At 42.6% G+C, this 9,544-nt stretch overlaps 1 non-coding gene across 1 annotated transcript; it reads right to left on the bottom strand.

Annotated features, from left to right (window-relative positions):
* Positions 1-6,421: 6,421 nt before the first annotated feature.
* On the bottom strand, positions 6,422-6,554 carry LOC127679520 (small nucleolar RNA SNORA44). The gene has a single exon (XR_007976822.1). It is a non-coding gene; the product is annotated as a small nucleolar RNA SNORA44 (small nucleolar RNA).
* Positions 6,555-9,544: the final 2,990 nt, after the last annotated feature.

The raw sequence follows: 9,544 nt of genomic DNA, 5'->3' as shown, positions 1-9,544 counted from the left end.
TATTTTTTTTTATATTATGTGAATGAGTATGAACATGGATATGCACATGTGAATGCTGAGGTGGCTTTACAGTCAGTTGTAAACATGGGTACTGGGACCCAACCCAAGTCTTCTGCAGGAGTTGCACACACTCTGAACTACTGAGCCACCTCTCTGGCCTCTTGAATTATTTTTGATGTTACTTCTGTGTTTTAAAGTTCTATATGGGTCCATATTATATCTCTATAAGAGAGAGGTATAATACTAGTGTGATGATGATACTCATAATTTCAAAAATTTAAGAGGTCAGTCATGTCCTATGCCAGTGTCCATTTGCCTGTTGAAAGGCTTCCTTTGGGAAACATTGGCATCCTCTAAGCAAACTTTTAGAGATAAGAGTGTACTTACCATGGGTGTCTGTGCTCATGATGGCCTTAGCTTCAGGTTCAAGTGCGAGAAATGAGGTAACAAGGCCAGAATGCAAGGGGGAATCCTAGCGATTGCCTCAGAAAAGCTTGCTCTCTTCAGCAGTTGTATTGACCTGGATTTCATGCTCAGAGTGCCCTGGCACTCTCCTCCGCCCACCCCCTGAGCCTGCCTTTGGTGTTACGTGCCTAATAGCAATTCCAAGGGCTCTCACCTGCAATAAGTGCTTTTGTGGTGTGCTACAGACTCCCACTCCACTCAGCTCCCAAGAACACTGAGGGAGGTTTCTGTGTATTGTGACTTACTGGGATACTTGGGTCTGTCCATTAGAAGAACTAACCCATGCCTGAGGCTCTTCTCTACGCCTTCTGTTCCCTCTTCTTACCCCCACATCTACCATGTAGGCTCATAAATGACCTTTACTCTTTGTCTACCGAGAGTTTGCTCTGTTACTGAATATATAGCTGTGTGTGGTGTATCTTCTAGGGTTTGCAGTATAGCCGTGAAAGACTAATTCCTGCTAAGCTTGATTTAGGTAGGGAGCAGATAGTCTAGAAGAGCCTGTTGTAGAGTTGTATATTTTAAGATACTCAATTGCAATGAATAGCCAACCTACAGAGAAGTTGGAAGTTACAGAGGCCAAACCATTTATTTAGCAATCATCACTATAATGTTGACTCCACGGGGGTAAAGGTAGTGTTTGTGTACTGAGGTACTCACGACGCACCTTTGTTCATTCAATATTTCCCAAACAACCGCCATCTTCAGATACTTTCTTACATTCTCAACATTCTCTTAAGAGAACAACCGTCAGCCGGGCAGTGGTGGTGCATGCCTGTAATCCCAGCACTATGGGAGGCAGAGGCAGGTGGATTTCTGAGTTTGAGGCCAGCCTGGTTTACAGAGTAAGTTCCAGGACAGCCAGGGCTATACCGAGAAACCCTGTCTTGAAAAAACCAAATTCAAAAAAAAAAAAAAAGAAAAGAAAAGAAAAAAGAGAACACCAGTCTCTCCCTCATCAAATTGTTGAGAATGTAAGAAATATATATATATATATATATATATTTAACATGAAAAAATATATATATATTTAACATGAAAATATATATATATATATTTAACATGAAAAAAACAGCGTCCAACGGCATAAGGCATGGAGGATGTCTGTAGGAGATGAGTGGCAGTTTACCAGGAAAGTGACCCAGGTGAGTTGGAGCAAGTTTGTTTTTGTTCTGGAAATCAGGGTGTCAGTGCATTCCCAGTTCATTGAACATCAGCGCAAAGTCAAAGGTGCAGAAGCCTGCTGGACTTGTTTGGTGGGCAGTGGGGCTGGGCAGAAGGGGAAAGGAAGATGTAGTTGCAGACCAGCGAATCTAATCAGAGGGGGACTTCAGAGGCTTTGCTTTTTTTTATTTTTGTAGGGTTTTTTTTTTGTTGTTGTTGTTCTGTTTTGTTTTGTTTTGTTTTGTTATTTTGGTTTCTCTATATAGACTTTCTCTCTGTAGCCCTGGCTGTCCTGAAACTCTCATGTAGACCAGGCTGGCCTTGAACCCAGAGATCTACCTGCCTTTGCTCCTGCTTTCTGGGGTTAAATGTATGTGCCACCAACCCAGCAGTGTAAGCTTTTTTAATACAGGATTTTGAGTACAGTTCTTCTGTAGTCCAGCTTACTTTTTTGAAAAAGCTGATGCTATGCAGTAAGATTCTAGATCGCTGATGTGCAGCTCTGTAAGCGTTAACAGTCACGCGCGATCCTCGAGCCATCATCCCACCAAGATGCTGAGTCCTTGTCTTGAGAGACTCCCTTGTGACTTAGCATTTCAGAGGACAGCTCAGGAGGCTCTGACAGGCTGACTGTAGAAAGGCAGCGTAAGTGATGAGGGACAGTGTGTAGGTTCATACAGCTGTCAGCTGTGAGGGAAGCACGCAGCTATGGGCCTGAGCTCAAGGTAGAGCTTGATGGGCTGTGTAGGGAAGAGATGGCATGCTCCTGCCCTTTGCTCTGAAGAAGGGTGGAAATCTCATTTACCGTAAAGCAGAAGTATTTAATAGGTATCTAGGCAGCGCTGAAGTGTCTGCATTCAGTCTTTGTACGCTTTGTAGGAGAAAAAGGTAGAAAGAAAATTAGTGATTTTTTTAGTGGGCACTTTAGGATTCTGAGGTGCTTGATTATACCTTAGGCGTGGTGCGGGGTCTTAGTTCATTTTGTTATTTGTTCTTTGGTAGAAAGATCTCTCTTTTTTTTTTTTTTTTCTAGGTAGGCACAACTACAGCATTTAGTACAACTGTAATCATCATACACTCTGCTGACTTAAGATAGGGAGACCTAGCTCATAAGGAGTATTTTTTTTTTTTAATATTCCACCAAAGTTGAATTTTAGGAAGCAGCTCTGGTGTTTAATTTTGAGTCACTTGCTCTTCTGGTACTGTTTAACTGACAGGGCTCGTGAGGCAAAAAGAGAACCCTAGAGAATGCTAACATCAAACCCTGGTAAAATGCTAGTTGCATGGGAAAGGATATAGTTACTTTGTGTAGCTGAATGGCTGATTAAGCCTAGAATGCATTGTGGAAAGCTTGTCTGAGAATAGCTGTCAGTTGCTCTCTCTGTGTTCGGTGATTCAGACTTCTTCATTCTAGATGCTTTTCTCCTTGTTTGGGTGTTTGGGTAGTTTCATCAACAACCTTTTTTTTTTTAAGAAGAATTTACCCAACAGTGGATTCAGACTTAGTCTTGGGACAGACCAGCAAATGAGATGGGGAAAAACCAGGGTTTGCCTTGAGGGAGCTGGTACTCTTTTTGAAACAGGGTCTCACTGTAACTGGCTAGTTTGGAACGTTCTATGCAGAGCAGGCTGGCTTCAAACTCACAGAGATCCTGTCTCTGCCTCCTGAGTGCAGGGATTACAGGCTTGCACTATCACTTTTGGTTGACAGTCATCAGAACATATGTGATCATTACAGTCTTATAATAAAAAATACATTGATGAATGAAGACAGACTATAAGTGACTTCATCAAGTTTTATTAGCCATTTTTTTCCTTTTTATCATGCTGGGAATGATAGTTATGGCCTTCAAAATACTTTGATCCTAAGCTACACCCCATCCTTCTTTCCTTTTTTTTTTTTTTTTTTTGTTGTTGTTGTTGTTTTTTGGGGGTTGTTTGGATTTGGTTTTTTCAAGACAGGGTTTCTCTGTGTAGCCCTGGCTGTCCTGGAACTCACTCTGTAGACCAGGCTGGCCTCGAACTCAGAAATCTGCCTGCCTCTGCCTCCCAGAGTGCTGGGATTACAGGCGTGAGCCACCACCACCCGGCCCTTCTTTCCTTTTTAAGTGAAAAGCTTTAGAACCTAATGTTTTATTACCTGAGAATTTCATATGTTGCATCTCCTCTCCCAACCCCTCCCAGATCTGCCTCTGCCTGCCCAACTGTGTTCTCTCTCTCTCTCTCTCTCTCTCTCTCTCTCTCTCTCTCTCTCTCTCCCTCTCTCTCTCTCCCTCCCCTCTCTCTCTAGGTCTGTTTTAAATACATTAAGTCAGCTCTGTGGTGGCCTGGGTGTGGAGTGGCCCTTCCATTAGAGGTCACACATCAAAGAAAATTGACTGTGCCTTTCCCAATAGCTATCAAAAGCCAGTAGCCCTGCAGTGGGGGGGTGGGGGGGATGTGCCTGCCGCCCCATTTGTTGGAGATTTGTTTGGCTTGGGTTTGCACAGGTTTTGTGTATGCTGTCACAGTTGCTGTGAGATTTTTTGTACATGTGTCCTGTTGTATACAAACAAAAATAAAACAACAACAAAAACCCAAACAAAAAAGTAAACAAGGAAAAGAAAACCCCACTATTTCCTTGTAATAATACATCCCTCTTGGCTCTTAAACTATTTCTGTCCCCCTTCCACTACGATCTCTGATCCTTGAGGGGAAGGGGTGTGATACGGATGTCCCATTTGGGCTGAGCATGCTGAAGTTTATTATTCTCTGTGCATTGACTAGTTGTGGTTTTGGTGTTAACTCCTCTCATGTAAGAAGAATCTGGTGAGGGTTGAGAGACACACTGATCTTTGGGTATAGGGGTGTGTCATTAGGATTCATTTTAATGTTATGCCACAGATTCTTGGCTTCACTGTCAGTGCTGGGCTTGTGGAGTGATCGGTATCTTAATAATATATGTGCCGTCATGGCAGCACTGGGCACATCTTGCCAAAGAGATTTTTGTAGCTCCCAGGGTTCACAGGTGGGGACGACTGATGAGTAATTTTCTTCAGAAGCAGTAGATCATGCCAAGGAGTCAGCATGCCTAGCTCCTTCCAGGAGTGTGAAAGCCAGACAGCTTTTTTCCAATATGGTTTTGTTGTTATTCTTTTGTTAAATGTTTAATGAAAATATGCAACATTGTCCTTTCTTCATTGTTTCCATGCTCCCTTGTCCCTGCTTCCTCTCAATTCCTGTCTTCTTTTTCTTTAATTATTATTAATATTGTTTAAGTTAGGGTTACAATACATTTGATTAAATACCATGCACAGATATATATGTAAATATATGCATAAATACAACCTGCTCATTCTATTTATTGTTACTTGTATGTATGTTTCTGGGCTGACCACATGGTATTGGATAACCAACTAGGGAGCTATTCTCCCTCTCTCAGTAGTCATAAATTGCTTGTAGGCCTTCATATAGCAGTAGGACTCTAAGAGATTTTTCCCCATTTAATTTGGGTTGTCACCTGAAGTTGTTTACTAAGCTCAAGGGTGTGGTGTGTTCAACAATAAGATTTTACCATCAACATGTGGGAGGTAACTAAATCACCGATAATAACCTGTAGTGTAGGTCTGTGGGACCCTATTGGTCAATGACTCAAAAAGAATTAACCCATTCCTGTTCTGCGGTTTTTATTTGGTAGCCAGTGATGACATGGTATGCGTACATACATACATACGTATATTATCTTCTCCTGTAATGTTTCCATGTGGCTTTTTCAAAAGGAATTTACTGTTAGTTCTTGCTCCCCATGTTCCCTCATCTCCCCTTCCCTCCTATCCCTAGCCCACTTATGCCTTCTATTCCATTTTTCTCTTTCCTCTCTCTCCCTTCCATTGTATTCCATCTCCCCTTACTTGAAAGAATCCCTGCTCTCACCTAGCTCTTTTCTAGTTTCCTAATCTGAGTAGGTATTCTAAATGAAACACACATATCTAAAGCTTAAAAGCTAAAATCTATATTTGAGAGAAATCACAGCATATGGTTTGCCTTTCTTCATCTGAGTTTTCTCACTCAAGATGATGGTTTCCAGTTCAGTCATTAGCCTGCAAATTTGACTTTTCCTAAGTTGAGTATTATTCCATTGTGTAAGTGTAACACATTTTCATTATCCATTCATCAGTCTGTAATTGTTATTCCTGGTTGTCAACTTGACTACATCTGGAATGAACTATAATCCAAAAATGGAGGGCACACCTGTGATCTAGATCTTGAGGCTGGAAGACACAGGCTTCTGACCTGGATCTTGGCATGGAGATCTTGAGGCACAGTGGCCATGAAAGTTTAGGTCCAGGCAAAGAACTACAGGCCTTTAATCCCAGGGGACTGAAGCAAATAGATCTCAGCCTGGATTAAGGCAAGTTCCAGATCTAGACATGGTTGTAGACACCTTTAATCTGGGCCACAACTTCTGCTGGACACCTGTATAAGGATAACATTCAGCTGGGGCTGTCTTACAGGTTCACAGCTTCAGTCTAGTATCAAGGCAGGAGTATGGCAGTGTCCAGGAAGGTATGGTACAGGAGGAGCTGAGAGTTCTACATCTTCATATGAAGGCTGCTAGCAGAATACTGCTTCCAGACAGCTAGAACAGGGTCTTAAAGCCCATGCCCGTAGTAATGCACTTCCTCCAGCAAGGCTGCACCTATTCTAACAAGGCCACACTTCCAAATAGTACACTCCCTGGGCCAAGCATATTCAAACCACCACACAGTCTGGTTTAGGTCATATGTATAAGCTGTTTCCATTCTCCTTTCTGCCTTCTAAGAAAGATAATAACAGCCACAGGTTCTGTGCTGACCTGAGCTGAGCTGTCAGAGCTCCATTTCACTCTGTGATATAGTTGGGGATCCCATGATCATAACTCAGCCAAAGCCCTTGGAAACATGCTGTCATTTTCTTGGTTTGTGACATCTTTACAAACCAGGCTTCATTCACCTTTCTCATCTGTTTATAATTTCTGAGGATCTAGAACTGAATGTTTTGACTGTCAGATCAGCTCTACAAAGCAAATTTGATGTGATGGTGTCTGATAGCAGGTAGAGAGTTCTCTCCCACTCACCAGAGCAGGTTCACAGTTCTCATGTCTGTCTGTGGGGCTCAATGTTCCAACAACTGGCAACAGAGGTGCTGTGGTACCTTAGCAGAAGCTCGGCTGGAGGGTCCCACCTGATGTCTTCATCACCTCAGTGCCATTATGATATTGGGTTTTGTTAAGTGTCTGTTATTTCATCTAAAAAATTTCTCTGGTATCTCCATAGAATCTGACACTCTTGACTCCAGAACTCACACAGTCTGGGCCTGGGCAGGTCTTCAAGGCTGTTACCTTATGGTCTGTTACATTAACCCAGCTGTCCAGTCTCGTTTTTGTGATGGAAGGTTCAGTGCCAAGTGTGTCTCTTATTTTGTGGATTCACAGAATGCAGCAGATTTTAGAGACTTACAGGGGGCATCTGTTCTTATTGAGAGAGTCTTGAACCAGGGGAGACTTTATTGTCCCTTGGGACCAAGTTTTCATACAGGATTAATTATGCCCAATAGCATTTGGCATCTACCTCTTCCATTTCTTGTGCTAGATTAGTGTTGCAAGTGGAATTTGGGACCTGCAAAAAATTCTTCCCTGTGTCTTCTTTATCCTGCCTCTTAAAAGCTGGTTGAAAGTTCCCTCCTCTTCTTCCTCCTCCTCCTCTTCCTCCCCTTCCTTATCCTCTTCCTCCTCTTCCTCCTCCTCTTTCTCCTCCTCTTCTTCCTCTTCTACCTTCTCTTCCTCCTTCTCCTTTTCCTTCTCCTCCTCTACCTTCTCCTCCTCTTCCTCTTCCTTCTCTTCCTCCTTCTCTTCTTGTTCCTCCTCCTCCTTTTCCCCCTTCTCCTCCTCTTCTTCCTCCTCCTACTTTTCCTCTTCCTTCTCTTCTTCCTCCTTCTCTTCCTCTTCCTCTACCTTCTCCTCTTCCTCCTTCTCTTCCTCTTCCTCTACCTTCTCCTCTACCTTCTCCTCTTCCTCCTTCTCTTCCTCCTCCTCTACCTTCTCCTCCTCTTCTTTTTCCTCTTCCTTTCCTTCTTTTCCTCCTCCTTCTCTTCTCATTCCTTCTCCTCCTTCTCTCCCTTGTCCTCCTCTTCCTCCTCCTCCTTTTCTTCCTCTTCCTCCTCCTCCTCCAATAAGAATGCTGGTAAGATGGCTTCCTTCTAATTTTATCAAATACAGTACTCCAGAAACAAAACAGAACCATGTTTCTGTATGTGATTCCTGGCAGAAATGGTGCTACTTCATCTCAGGATAAAACTGTGAATTTTTAGGAAGCAACAAAATGTGATTACTTAAGGAAAGCAGAAGAGATGATGCATAGCCTGCCTGCCAGAGCTGCTTTGGTCTTGGTGGCTTGAGGACTTTGCTAGGGATTTATAAGAGCTCAGGCTCTTGACTATAGGCAGAACCCTCCCTCAGCTTGAAGGGTAGCTGAGTAGAGAGCCAAGGTGTGGTGGGGTGGACACTGTTGCCTTCCCAGGATTCTCAGGACACAAGCCAAGGATGTGCATGTGTGAGATTGAGGCAGATACACTGAGACACTTGTCATGCATCCATCACTCACAAAAAGGAATGCAGGGAGGAAAAACATCCTAGAGGCCGAGTCCAGAGGGAGACTGAACTGGGAGACATAAATCTCCCTGCATCAGTACCAATCTTATCTACACTGCTGATCCTTGAATGTAAGCCAGCTTCATCCTGGGACTCACCTGCAGAAGCAGTGAGCTTTTCTCACACTGGAAACAGACACGCAGCATTGAGCTTAAGCAGAGTAGACTACTACACTTCGTGGAGAATTTAAATAGTACACTTCTAAGACAGTGTTAACTTTTATGCAAATGGGTAATTGGGATGAAGTAAGAGAGGTGTACAATTTAATAGTACTGAAAAACTTAGAAACCATTTTATTATTTTTGGATATGTTCTTAAAAAGTATTTCAAGGGGCTGGAGAGATGGCTTAGCAGTTTAGAGTACTAACCACTCTTCCAGAGGACCCTGGTTCTGTAATTACAGTTCCAGGGGTTCAATGCCCTCTTCTGGCCTCCGTGAGCACCAGCTACTCATATGGTGCACAGACATACATTCAGGTAAATCATTCAATCAAACAAACAAATACATACAATGTAAAAATTTAAAATATAATATTTTAAGTAGAGATAAATGAGAATGCTTTTTCTTTTATCCTAGCATGTCTTTGAGAATCGGCATGGCTCTGGTACTGATATTTCCTTTCATATAAATCTTACTTGTCTTGGTTTGAAAGTATATCACCTTCATTAGTTCATATATTCAAATACTTGGTCTCCAGTCACTAGAACTAGTTTGGAAGGATTAAGAGGTGTGGCCTTATTGGAGGAGCTATGTCACTGGGGGTGGGCTTCGGGGTTTTAAAATCCCACTCCATCTCCAATGTTTTTCTCTGCCCCTTGTTTATGTAGATCAATTTTGTTCTGTTTTGTTTTGTTTTGTTATTTTTTTAAGACAGGGTTTCTTTATGTAGCCCTGGGTGTCCTGGAACTTACTCTGTAGATCAGACTGACTTGAACTCAGAGATTTGCCTTCCTCTGCCTCCAGAGTGCTGGGATTAAAGGCATATGCCACCACCCTCGACACTAGTGTGAATCAAGAAGTAAACTCTCAGATACTCCTCTAAAAACGTACATGCCTTCTTCTGGTTTCCCTACCATGATGGTCCTGAGCTCACTGTCTAAAACAGTCAGGCCCAGTTAACGCTTTCTTCTATAAATGTCTACTTATCCTGTCTCTTCAGATTTCAGTTCAAAGATAACTAAGGCATAACTTCATCAAAGATTCCTTACACTAACCTGATTTCTTTTCTCTCTGTCTGTCTCTGTCTT

The sequence above is a fragment of the Apodemus sylvaticus genome, chromosome 2 (genome assembly GCF_947179515.1).
Source record: "Apodemus sylvaticus chromosome 2, mApoSyl1.1, whole genome shotgun sequence".
In the NCBI taxonomy this organism is placed as follows: Eukaryota; Metazoa; Chordata; class Mammalia; order Rodentia; family Muridae; genus Apodemus; species Apodemus sylvaticus.
Note: the sequence above shows the minus strand (reverse complement) of the source record. Positions and strands in the feature narration are given on the sequence as shown.